At 40.9% G+C, this 13,161-nt stretch overlaps 1 protein-coding gene across 2 annotated transcripts in view; it reads left to right on the top strand.

The window, feature by feature from the left end:
• baiap2b (BAR/IMD domain containing adaptor protein 2b) overlaps positions 1-13,161 on the top strand; it is a 154,699-nt gene that overhangs the window by 78,740 nt on the left and 62,798 nt on the right. The window lies entirely within an intron of this gene.

Below are 13,161 nucleotides of genomic sequence, written 5' to 3'. Positions count from 1 at the left end.
CAACAATAGTCTCTCTAAGCTTCAGATGTTGTGATCTGTGCTGATTATCTGTAAGAGGCTTAGATAGGCCTGCAGGGACAGGAGAGAGAAAGAGGCTGATATTTCAGCTGGCAGGATGGAGGGGTATTAGATCAGAGAGAGGAGACACACACAGTCTTGTATGACTAACCTTGTGGGGACACACAATTTAGTCCCATTCGAAATCCTATTTTCCCTGTCCCCTATCCCCTAATCCTAAACCCTAAACCTAACCCTAACCCTTACCCTAACCCTAATCTTAACCCTAACCCCAAAAACCTAACCTTAACACTAAACCTAACCATAGCTCCTAACCCTAACCCCAATTCGAACCTTAACACTAATTTGAACCTTAACCCTAAACCCCCTAGAAATAGCATTTGACCTTGTGGGGACTAACAAAATGTCCCCAGTTGGTCACATTTTGTTCGTTTACTATTCTTGTGGGGACTTCTGGTCCCCACAAGTATAGTTAAACACGTCCACACGCACGCACACACACACACATCTGTGGTCTGTTTGGTCTACATCAGCAGGAGTCTCCATAAGGCTCAGTAATCTTCAGATGCTGTTGTCATGCTACTCAAAGCATGGAGCTACTATATCCTCCCTCCCTTTTATTTTCTTACTGCCCACAAGTGTAGTTAATCTGATTGCTGTATTTCATCACCATCTGGATGGATGGACTGTGGTATTGGCACAGTGGAGTGGAGGGTGGATGGAGGAAGAAAAGAAGGAAGGTGGTTGATGGATAGAGCAAGTTGTAGGGTGGAGGAAGGAGGGTGGTAGAAGATCGAGGAGGGAAGGAAGGAAGGAAGAAAGGAGGAGGGTGGTGGGTAGAGGAAGGATGCTGTTTCACTTCCTCACCACCATTGTTATCCTCTGATGAGACTTAGAGGTCTTTCAGTGTGATGGATCAGCACTGGGACTGCACAGTCCACCTTGGCATGGAGACAGACCTATAAATGGTGCTTACAAATAAATACAATTGTATATTTCATTTTTTAAATGAATATTTCTAACAACAGATTGTTGTTTCACCGTAATTGTAAAGCCCTAGTTATTTTGTTGCTTTGACAAAGTCATTTCTGAAGATTTTTATTTATTTAGTGTTAGTGATTAATTTACAGTGCCTTGTGAAAGTATTCACCCCCTTGGCATTTTTCCTATTTTGTTGCCTTACAACCTGGAATTAAAATTGATTTTTTGGGGGGTTTGTATCATTTCATTTACACAACATGCCTACCACTTTGAAGATGCAAAATATTTTTTAATCGTGAAACAAACACGAAATAAGACAAAAAAACAGAAAACTTGAGTGTGCATAACTATTCACCCCCCCAAAGTCAATAGTTTGTAGAGCCACCTTTTGCAGCAATTACAGCTGCAAGTCTCTTGGGGTATGTCTCTATAAGCTTGGCACATCTAGCCACTGGGATTTTTGTCCATTCTTCAAGGCAAAACTGCTCCAGCTCCTTCAAGTTGGATGGGTTCCGCTGATGTACAGCAATCTATAAGTCATACCACAGATTCTCAATTGGATTGAGGTCTGGGCTTTGACTAGGCCATTCCAAGACATTTAAATGTTTCCCCATAAACCACTCAAGTGTTGCGTTAGCAGTATGCTTAGGGTCATTGTCCTGCTGGAAGGTGAACCTCCGTCCCAGTCTCAAATCTCTGGAAGACGGAAACAGGTTTCCCTTAAGAATTTCCCTGTATTTAGTGCCATCCATCATTCCTTAAATTCTGACCAATTTTCCAGTCCCTGCCGATGAAAAACATCACCACAGCATGATGCTTCCACCACCATGCTTCACTGTGGGGATGGTGTTCTCGGGGTGATGAGAGGTGTTGGGTTTGCGCCAGACATAGCGTTTTCTTTGATGGCCAAAAACCTCAATTTTAGTCTCATCTGACCAGAGTACCTTCTTCCATATGTTTGGGGAGTCTCCCACATGCCTTTTGGCAAACACCAAATGTTTGCTTATTTTTGTCTGTAAGCAATGGTTTTTTTCTGGCCACTCTTCCATAAAGCCCAGCTCTGTGGAGTGTACGGCTTAAAGTGGTCCTAAGGACAGATACTCCAATCTCCGCAGTGGAGCTTTGCAGCTCCTTCAGGGTTATCTTTGGTCTCTTTGTTGCCGCTCTGATTAATGCCCTCCTTGCCTGGTCCGTGAGTTTTGGTGGGCGGCCCTCTCTTGGCAGGTTTGTTGTGGTGCCATATTCTTTCCAGTTTTGAATAATGGATTTAATGGTGCTCCGTGGGATGTTCAAAGTTTCTGATATTTTTTTATAACCCAACTCTGATCTGTACTTCTCCACAACTTTGTCCCAGACCTGTTTGGAGAGCTCCTTGGTCTTCATGGTGCCGCTTGCTTGGTGGTGCCCCTTGTTTAGTGGTGTTGCAGACTCTGGGGCCTTTCAGAACAGGTGTATATATACTGAGATCATGTGACACTTAGATTGCACACAGGTGGACTTTATTTAACTAATTATGTGACTTCTGAAGGTAATTGGTTGCACCAGATCTTATTTAGTGGCTTCATAGCAAAGGGGGTGAATACATATGCACGCACCACTTCTCCGTTATTTATTTTTTAGAATTTTTGGAAACAAGTTATTTTTTTCATTTCACTTCACTAATTTTGACTATTTTGTGTATGTCCATTACATGAAATCCAAATAAAAATCATTTTCAATTACAGGTTGTAATGCAACAAAATAGGAAAAACGCCAATGGGGATGAATACTTTTCCAAGGCTCTCTACCTGTCCCTCATTTTAAGGTCAAACCCCTTTTAAAAAAATCTGTAGAAACATTGAACATCTAATAGTCAAATCATAGAGTAAAAGCAGGTGAGCTGGTTTTACTATTTTGGGCCATTTTCTGGTGTTTTGTGGAGGAAAACTGAGCATGTCGAGCATAACAAGTCAACACTGTTACCCATAGATAGACAGGCTAAAAATATTTTAACATTATTTGTAATTTTTTTGTGAAGCTTCAATTGCCACTCCCTGTTGCACACAACAAGTTTCCATTCCCCCTGTCACATGGGGATTTATGGCTGATTTAAGAAGAATCGTCAACCCTGTTACAATCAACCCTGTTACTTTATTTGGCACTTAATAGGCACTTACTAAATAGTTTATTTTATTTTATTTCATCTATTGAGATAGGGAAACATGTTTTTTATGAAGTTGAACATGTACTCTTTATGACAGAATGTAAGAATGAGGTGCAATCATTATTTTATATATATATATATATATAAACATGGGGGATTGGAAGTGATGCAGACAATTACATTGATGGAAGTTACAATCTATCTGCAATATTAAGCTGATCTAAACCCCCCCCAAAAAAAAAAAAAAAAAAGAATGAGGTGAAATCAAATGTTTTTTGGGACCAAGTTCCACTTCTCAAAAGGCACCGAATTGGTGGAACGACCCTAATATTATGAATATACATTTTCTTAACCCTGTGCAACATGGGCCAGGGAGGCATACAGGGATATTGGTATCCACAGTACTCCACCAATTATACATTTTTCAACTGAATACTTCTTGTCTTCCCCCCAATGTTTATTTTATTTAAAACTGCAAAGTTTTCTCTCTGCCTCAAGGCAAAATGTGTAGTATTGCAGGATATTAGCTTTAAAGCTGCAACAACAACAACATTCTCTCCGATGCCAAGAGGCAGGCCTTTAAAATGTTCATTCCCAGGGCCCGAGTCTTGGTTCGTTCGGCAATGCACTGCTGAAGTCATAGTAAAACTCATTGTATGCTATTTTTATCTATTTAATGCCATTATTTTACCTTTAGATTTGTGTGTATTGTTGTGAATTGTTAGATACTACTGCACTGTTGGAGCTAGGAACACAAGCATTTCGCTACACCTGCAATAACATCTGCTAAATTTGTGTATGTGACCAATAAAATGTGACTTGATTTGATTTGATTTATATGCATTGGTTGAAGCTCAATGTTAAATTCAAATCTCCCTACCATCATATCTAAGCCACTTGGGTTGCACAGCAACAGTGCTAGTAGCTAGTTAACACCAGTCAGATGAGAGGCAAGCTCCAAACAAAGGAAGCTAGCTATATTTTGCTATGGAAAGTTTTTCACATGGCTGAAGTCATAAATGTAAACTGTGCGCCTTGACACTTGCATGTAATAAGCACAAATAAGATAGCTAATGTCCTAAGCTGCTATTGCTAGTTAGCTAGCCAACTAACGTTAGCTAGTAACATTAGCTAGCTACAAGCCAACAAGGCTTTAAAGTTAACGTTAGCTTTATGGACGTATCATGCACCGGCACAACTCAATGTTGACAATATAGCTATCCCACATCCTTCCACAAACAAAGCACAGCTAGCCATCTAGCTAGGTAGCTAAGTAAAGTTCATAGTCAACACCAAACTTTGGGAAATTGCCATGCTGCTAATGTATAATACATGCAATGCACATTGCTCATCTAACGTTAACGTTAGCTAACGTTACTCCATACATTAGTCAATCTGGCTTGCTTAGCAATGTAGCTAGCTAACGTTACAGCCCTTACCTTAAGCATTGATTCAGTAGGCTCCCTCCTCTGTCAATGCAATTTTCTTCTTGTCAATGTAATCAAAATGTGCGCTGACTGATTAACACAGTATCAAGTTACTTTTCAATGTATTCCCGAAAACCTGAAGTCGCCATCAAAGTAAAAAGTAGCCAGGGGGGTGCGGGTGCACCCAGGTTAAACAACGCCAAAATCATTGCTTGCGCGACCTTTGCGCAGTCAAAAGAAAATGCCATGCTTGCTAACTTGGTTAGCTATGTGACCGTTTTCAACAAATTTTTAAAGAGAAATAAACATCCAATCAGTACTGTGTGAATGAACAACAACAAAAGTTTCCTGTCATCACCAGACTGGCCATTTAAATAGAGTGTCAAGATAATGCGTTCATGACAGGGTTCGTAGCGTAAGCGTTAACGTCCCCGCCATGAAATCTGAAGGGTTTCCACTTAATTTAAGGTTAGGGTTAGGCATAAGCTTAGCAGTGTGGTTAAGGTTAGGGTTGAGGTTAGGTTTAAAATCTGATTTTAAGAAGAGAAATGGTAGAAATAGTCGGGATTTATGACTTTGTGGTTGTGGTAACTAGTGACGACCAATCTGAAGGTCCTGGATTCGACTCTCGGAGGAGACATTTCGACCATTCTCTTTGTTGTATAATTTTGACAACCCCCTCCCAGTCCCGACACACACACACACACAATGGCCCACACATGCATGGTGTGTGCTTATTTTAAATTATCAGGTGACTCTTAAATGAGCATAGTTGAGTGGCAATGTACAGGGACTGTGGGGTGTGTACTACTGCTAACTAGATAGCACACAGTGTCCTTCTCTCCCACCTGCTGAACACCTGCCCTCGCCGTCGTAAACAGAACTGCGGGAAATCAGTGCCCGACAGGCAGGGGCGAAGGACACTGTCTACCGGTGTCCTAGCTATTGTTAGCTAACTAGCTACCTATCCCACCTGCTGTGTACCAGAGTCATTTGAAAGCGACAGTTCTTGTCTTTTTGGAAATTGAACTCAAATCTTACTGCTGACAATGTCATAAGAATTCATGCCCCCCCTATAAAGGCCATAAATCAAGCACTATGTTCATATTCAGAATGTATGCAACAGTGGAGGCTCCTCAGAGGATTACAATTGTTAAATAAAAGAACCTTGTCAAACATTTAAAAAGTTATCCTTTTTAGATAAAACTATACTAAATATAATCACACGTGACCAAATCATTGATTAAAACACACTATTTTGCAATGAAGGTCTACAGTAGCCTCAACAGCACTCTGTAGGGTAGCACCATGGTGTAGCCGGAGGACAGCTAGCTTCTGTCCTCCTCTGGGTACATTGACTTCAATGCAAAACCTAGGAAGCTCATGGCTCTCACCCCCTTCCATAGACTTACCTCCGGAGGACGTCATCCAAACTATCACAGCTCTTGCAGCATGAACTGACATGTTGTCCACCCAGTCAAAGGATCAGAGAATAAATCTAGTACTGAAAGCATAAGCTACAGCTAGCTAGTACTGCAATGTCTAAAATGTGGTGAGTAGTTGACTCAAAGAGAGAGAAAGACAATAGTTTGAACAGTTTTGAACAAGGAGAAGCAAGATAGAGAGAGAGATTTTGTCTTTTTTTTTTCACTTTCAGTTTCACTTATTTAGCTAGCAAATGCAGCTAGCTAGTATAGCCTACTCAAACACCCTGCTCAAACAGAGGGATGCTATGTTAGCTAGCTGGCTATGACTATCCAACACAACACTGGAACTCTTCCAAGTCAAGGTAAGCTTTTGGTTTGACTAATTTATTGCCACCAGGGCCTGCTGGTGTAAGCATTAAACTGCTAACTGACTGCACACTGTAACGGTACTGCATGATTGTAGTGGGTTTACTAACGCGTTAGTTCTATTATCTATGTTGACTATGACGTTACTTTAGCTAATATGGTGACAACGACATAGGCTGTGTGTAGCGGTTATGATTTGGTTTGGCTAGGAAAGGTTTTTCCGCCTGGAAACATACAACTGATGTATTGTGCATTGAAGTCCACAAGCGAAGGGAAAAGGTGAGAAGAGGCGAGGGCATAGATGCGAGAAGGAATACAATGTGGCTGCTATGAAAGTGAACTGTGATTACGCGTGATCAGGGGTGTATTCATTCCGCTGATTCTGTTGAAAAACGTTTCTTAAACGGAAGCAAATGGAACAAAACGGGGATCGCACATGCAGCTAACAAAAACATATGGAAATGTCTGCTCTACCCAAAATTACAACCAAATAATTGCAGCATTACCGCAAAAATGGAAAAGGAAAGTGGAAGGGGGAAAAAGTAAGGAACTTGTCTGTCGGCCTTGCTTTAAAGAATATAATTGGTTAATGAAAATTGTGATAAATAAAAAAGTATACCAGTTTCATTTAAGGACCAAAGGATTGACAGCCGTCCCATATAGATTGCAAAATAGTTGGGAAGAGATTTTTGACGTACCGATTCCATGGCATAGTGTTTATGAATTGATATGCAAAACGACGCCGGATTCAAAACTTAGAATTTTTCAATTTAAATTATTATATAAAATTCTTGCTACCAATATAATGTTATTTATATGGGGGATACAATCTTCCCAGCTCTGCAGATTTTGCTGCGAAGAGACAGAATCATTAGATCATTTGTTTTGGTTCTGTCCATTTTGTAGCTTGTTTTTGGACACAGGTCCAGGAATGGCTAAAGGATTGCAATATTTACCCGGAGCTAACCCTGCAGATAGCACTACTGGGTGATCTGAAAAGTCATAGTCAATCGATCAATAATATAATAATACTTTTAGCAAAAATGTTTATATTGAATTTACGATCTGTAGAAACAATGAGAATAGAAAGGTTCAGAACTTTTGTAAAACATCACAGTACAGTTGAAAAATATATGGCAAATAGAAATCCAATATGGATGGTGTTACGAGATAGTGTCACGGATTCTGCCGAGACTGCCCTTCCTTCTGGTTCGGGCTGGCTGCGGTGTTCGTCGTCACCGGAATACTAGCTGCTGCCGATCTATGTTTTATGTTTCTATGTTCACCTGGTTGTTGTCTAGTGTTGCACACCTGTTTCCCATTGTAATATTATGTCCATCCCTATTTAACCTGTTCGCCCCCACTGTGTGTTGTGCGTGTTTGTTGCTTGTTACGAGTGTAATTTGTGAGCGGGTTTGCTCCTCCCTGTGTTTGGAGGTTTTGCTTGTTTCTTTACTATTCAGTAAAGTAGATTTTCATTTCATTCTGTGTCCTGCGCTTGACTCTGGCCTACCGCATTCCACAGACATTCATGACAGATAGATGGGAGGTGTTGAATGGAGCTGAAGGATGGGACTAATAACAACAACTAATAACAACAAGATAACTAATGTAAAGCATACTGTGTCCATAATAAGTATATAGGTTATAGGTTGAGAGCTTTTGTGAAAGAGCACAGTTAGAAAAATATGGCATATAGTAGCAAACCAGATGGACATCATGAAAATGATCAGAGGAAGTTCAGGAGTAAAAACAAACAAAATATAATTATTGTAGAATTTGACTGTCCATAAAATGTATATACAGTGGGGAGAACAAGTATTTGATACACTGCTGATTTTGCAGGTTTTCCTACTTACAAAGCATGTAGAGGTCTGTAATTTTTATCATAGGTACACTTCAACTGTGAGAGACTGAATCTAAAACAAAAATCCAGAAAATCACATTGTATGATTTTTAAGTAATTAATTTGCATTTTATTGCATGACGTAAGTATTTGATCACCTACCAACCAGTAAGAATTCCGGCTCTCACAGACCTGTTAGTTTTTCTTTAAGAAGCCCTCCTGTTCTCCACTCATTACCTGTATTAACTGCACCTGTTTGAACTCGTTACCTGTATAAAAGACACCTGTCCACACACTCAATCAAACAGACTCCAACCTCTCCACAATGGCCAAGACCAGAGAGCTGTGTAAGGACATCAGGGATAAAATTGTAGACCTGCACAAGGCTGGGATGGGCTACAGGACAATAGGCAAGCAGCTTGGTGAGAAGGCAACAACTGTTGGCGCAATTATTAGAAAATGGAAGAAGTTCAAGATGACGGTCAATCACCCTCGGTCTGGGGCTCCATGCAAGATCTCACCTCGTGGGGCATCAATGATCATGAGGAAGGTGAGGGATCAGCCCAGAACTACACAGCAGGACCTGGTCAATGACCTGAAGAGAGCTGGGTCCACAGTCTCAAAGAAAACCATTAGTAACACACTACGCCGTCATGGATTAAAATCATGCAGCGCACGCAAGGTCCCCCTGCTCAAGCCAGCGCATGTCCAGGCCCGTCTGAAGTTTGCCAATGACCATCTGGATGATCCAGAGGAGGAATGGGAGAAGGTCATGTGGTCTGATGAGACAAAAATAGAGCTTTTTGGTCTAAACTCCACTCGCCGTGTTTGGAGGAAGAAGAAGGATGAGTACAACCCCAAGAACACCATCCCAACCGTGAAGCATGGAGGTGGAAACATCATTCTTTGGGATGCTTTTCTGCAAAGGGGACAGGACGACTGCACCGTATTGAAGGGAGGATGGATGGGGCCATGTATCGCGAGATCTTGGCCAACAACCTCCTTCCCTCAGTAAGAGCATTGAAGATGGGTCGTGGCTGGGTCTTCCAGCATGACAACGACCCGAAACACACAGCCAGGGCAACTAAGGAGTGGCTCCGTAAGAAGCATCTCAAGGTCCTGGAGTGGCCTAGCCAGTCTCCAGACCTGAATCCAATAGAAAATCTTTGGAGGGAGCTGAAAGTCCGTATTGCCCAGCGACAGCCCCAAAACCTGAAGGATCTGGAGAAGGTCTGTATGGAGGAGTGGGCCAAAATCCCTGCTGCAGTGTGTGCAAACCTGGTCATGACATTCAGGAAATGTATGATCTCTGTAATTGCAAACAAAGGTTTCTGTACCAAATATTAAGTTCTGCTTTTCTGATGTATCAAATACTTATGTCATGCAATAAAATGCAAATGAATTACTTAAAAATCATACAATGTGATTTTCTGGATTTTTGTTTTAGATTCCGTCTCTCACAGTTGAAATGTACCTATGATAAAAATTACAGACCTCTACATGCTTTGTAAGTAGGAAAACCTGCAAAATCGGCAGTGTCTCAAATACTTGTTCCTCCCACTGTAGTATGTATGGGCTGGAAGTAGAGGCCTAAGCGTTGTTGTTCACTAGTTTACTCCAATTGGGGAAGGGGTGGTGGGGTTGGAAAGTAATGAAGGGAAATATAATTTAAAAAAGGATATGTGTGTCTGTGTATGGATGTATGTATATATATATGTATGTATGTATGAATGTACAGTGGGGAAAAAAAGTATTTAGTCAGCCACCAATTGTGCAAGTTCTCCCACTTAAAAAGATGAGAGAGGCCTGTAATTTTTATCATAGGTACACGTCAACTATGACAGACAAATTGAGAAAAAAAAATCCAGAAAATCCCATTGTAGGATTTTTAATGAATTTATTTGCAAATTATGGTGGAAAATAAGTATTTGGTCACCTACAAACAAGCAAGATTTCTGGCTCTCACAGACCTGTAACTTCTTCTTTAAGAGGCTCCTCTGTCCTCCACTCGTTACCTGTATTAATGGCACCTGTTTGAACTTGTTATCAGTATAAAAGACACCTGTCCACAACCTCAAACAGTCACACTCCAAACTCCACAATGGCCAAGACCAAAGAGCTGTCAAAGGACACCAGAAACAAAATTGTAGACTTGCACCAGGCTGGGAAGACTGAATCTGCAATAGGTAAGCAGCTTGGTTTGAAGAAATCAACTGTGGGAGCAATTATTAGGAAATGGAAGACATACAAGACCACTGATAATCTCCCTCAATCTGGGGCTCCACGCAAGATCTCACCCCGTGGGGTCAAAATGATCACAAGAACGGTGAGCAAAAATCCCAGAACCACACGGGGGGACCTAGTGAATGACCTGCAGAGAGCTGGGACCAAAGTAACAAAGACTACCATCAGTAACACACTACGCCGCCAGGGACTCAAATCCTGCAGTGCGAGACGTGTCCCCCTGCTTAAGCCAGTACATGTCCAGGCCCGTCTGAAGTGCATTTGGATGATCCAGAAGAGGATTGGGAGAATGTCATATGGTCAGATGAAACCAAAATATAACTTTTTGGTAAAAACTCAACTCGTCATGTTTGGAGGACAAAGAATGCTGAGTTGCATCCAAAGAACACCATACCTACTGTGAAGCATGGGGGTGGAAACATCATGCTTTTGGGCTGTTTTTCTGCAAAGGGACCAGGACGACTGATCCGTGTAAAGGAAAGAATGAATGGGGCCATGTATCGTGAGATTTTGAGTGAAAACCTCCTTCCATCAGCAAGGGCATTGAAGATGAAACGTGGCTGGGTCTTTCAGCATGACAATGATCCCAAACACACCGCCCGGGCAACGAAGGAGTGGCTTCGTAAGAAGCATTTCAAGGTCCTGGAGTGGCCTAGCCAGTCTCCAGATCTCAACCCCATAGAAAATCTTTGGAGGGAGTTGAAAGTCTGTGTTGCCCAGCGACAGCCCCAAAACATCACTGCTCTAGAGGAGATCTGCATGGAGGAATGGGCCAAAATACAAGCAACAGTGTGTGAAAACCTTGTGAAGACTTACAGAAAACGTTTGACCTGTGTCATTGCCAACAAAGGGTATATAACAAAGTATTGAGAAACTTTTGTTATTGACCAAATACTTATTTTCCACCATCATTTGCCAATAAATTCATAAAAAATCCTACAATGTGATTTTCTGGATTTTTTTTCTCATTTTGTCCGTCATAGTTGACGTGTACCTATGATGAAAATTACAGGCCTCTCTCATCTTTTTAAGTGGGAGAACTTGCACAATTGGTGGCTGACTAAATACTTTTTTATATATATATGTGTGTGTGTGTGTGTGTGTGTGTGTGTGTGTGTGTATGTATTTGTATATGTGTATGTGTATGTATGTATGTATGTATGTGTATATATATATTTGCGAGAAAAAATACATATGGGGGATTGGAAGTGATGCAGACAATTACATTGATGGAAGTTACAATCTATCTGAAATATTAAAGCTGATCTACCCCAAAAAACAAAACAAAAAAAAAGAGGTTTTCATAACATGCTGTTTTTGTGGATATGAAAATGTCGAATCCGGTCCAAACCTTGTTAGAAGGGACCTTACTGCTTTCCAAACCTTCCCTACTCCTAAGTCCCCTTCTCAGTTAGAGTCGTAGCATGATGACCTCAGCACTTCCTGATAAGCCTCTCTATGCTGTGATGTCATAAAAGAAAGCCCCATAGAGATCCGATTAAATTAATTAGTATTCTAATTCCTAATTCTAAGGAAAGCCCCCTCTAGAATGTTCTCTACAATGTTCTCCTTAGTTCTTTAGTTCCACATGGGAAGGATCATCATGTTCCCTTGGTTTTACTCTCTACCCTTCTTCTCCTTTCTAACTTGTTTAATAACCCAAGTTACTGAACTCGGAAAGCCACTGACCACATATTATACAGCAGTTGATGTCAGGGTAGGGCAGCGTGTTACATAGAAATAGAGAGGGTGTAGTGAGGTTGGAAATTAGAGTTCTTTGACTGATATATGGATAATGAATACATTCCATTTATGTCTGCAAAGTCAATATTTGAGTGAACACAATCAGCATTTGTGTGTGGAACCCTTTCATGTGTCTCATTCTTTTATTTCACATTTACATTTTAGTCATTTAGCAGACGCTCTTATCCAGAGCGACTTACCTGGGGAGGGAACCTATTTGGAAACCTGTCTTGTCTCGTATCGCTGGGGTAGTTTGATTTGTCACTGTCTCTCCAGTTCTTTACCCTTCTATTCGTTCTTTGCTCAAACTCTTTTTGTTCCTTTTTTACAATGCATTGCATATTCAGAAGAGGCAGCATGTAGGTATCTTAAAATGACACGCATTTTATCTCCCTGGCTGCATGAATCACCCTTTACTTTCTGTTTCTTTACTTTTTAACTTTTCTCTTGGTTCTGCTCTTTGTTTGAAGTATTTCTGTGTTGTTTTATTAAATGCAAAGCACTCTATATCTTAGTATAAAGAAGTAGTCATTAATTTGTGGAAGTTTCATTTTCTTTTTTTCTCATATGAGAAATTTGTACTGAGTATATGGAGTATTTGTACTGTATGTTCTCAGTACTAGTAATATGAGCTAATATTACCATGAATACTTTGATTTATTTTTACAGACAGAGTTGTGTGTCTCTAGATATCTTGATTAACTCGAGATTTTCTTACATTCTCTGTTTCTGTTTTTGTATTTGTGTTCTTGTTCTAGTCTTTTAAGTTTTCAGTTCCGTGACTTGACTGATGTTCCATCCTGCTCATTCCCCTCCTCTCCTCCCTCCTCTCCTCCCTCTTCTCCTCTCCTCTCCTCCCTCCCCTCCTCTCCTCTCCTCCCTCCCCTCCTCTCCTCCCTCCTCTCCCTCCCTTGCTCCTCCTGTCTTCCATGTGTTTTGTGTGGCTGCATGGTCTGGTTTTTGCAC

Source organism: Coregonus lavaretus (genome assembly GCF_964263955.1).
Source record: "Coregonus lavaretus genome assembly, chromosome: 1".
Lineage (NCBI taxonomy): Eukaryota > Metazoa > Chordata > Actinopteri > Salmoniformes > Salmonidae > Coregonus > Coregonus lavaretus.
The sequence above is the reverse complement of the archived record's forward strand: the minus strand, read 5'-3'. Positions and strand labels throughout refer to the sequence as shown.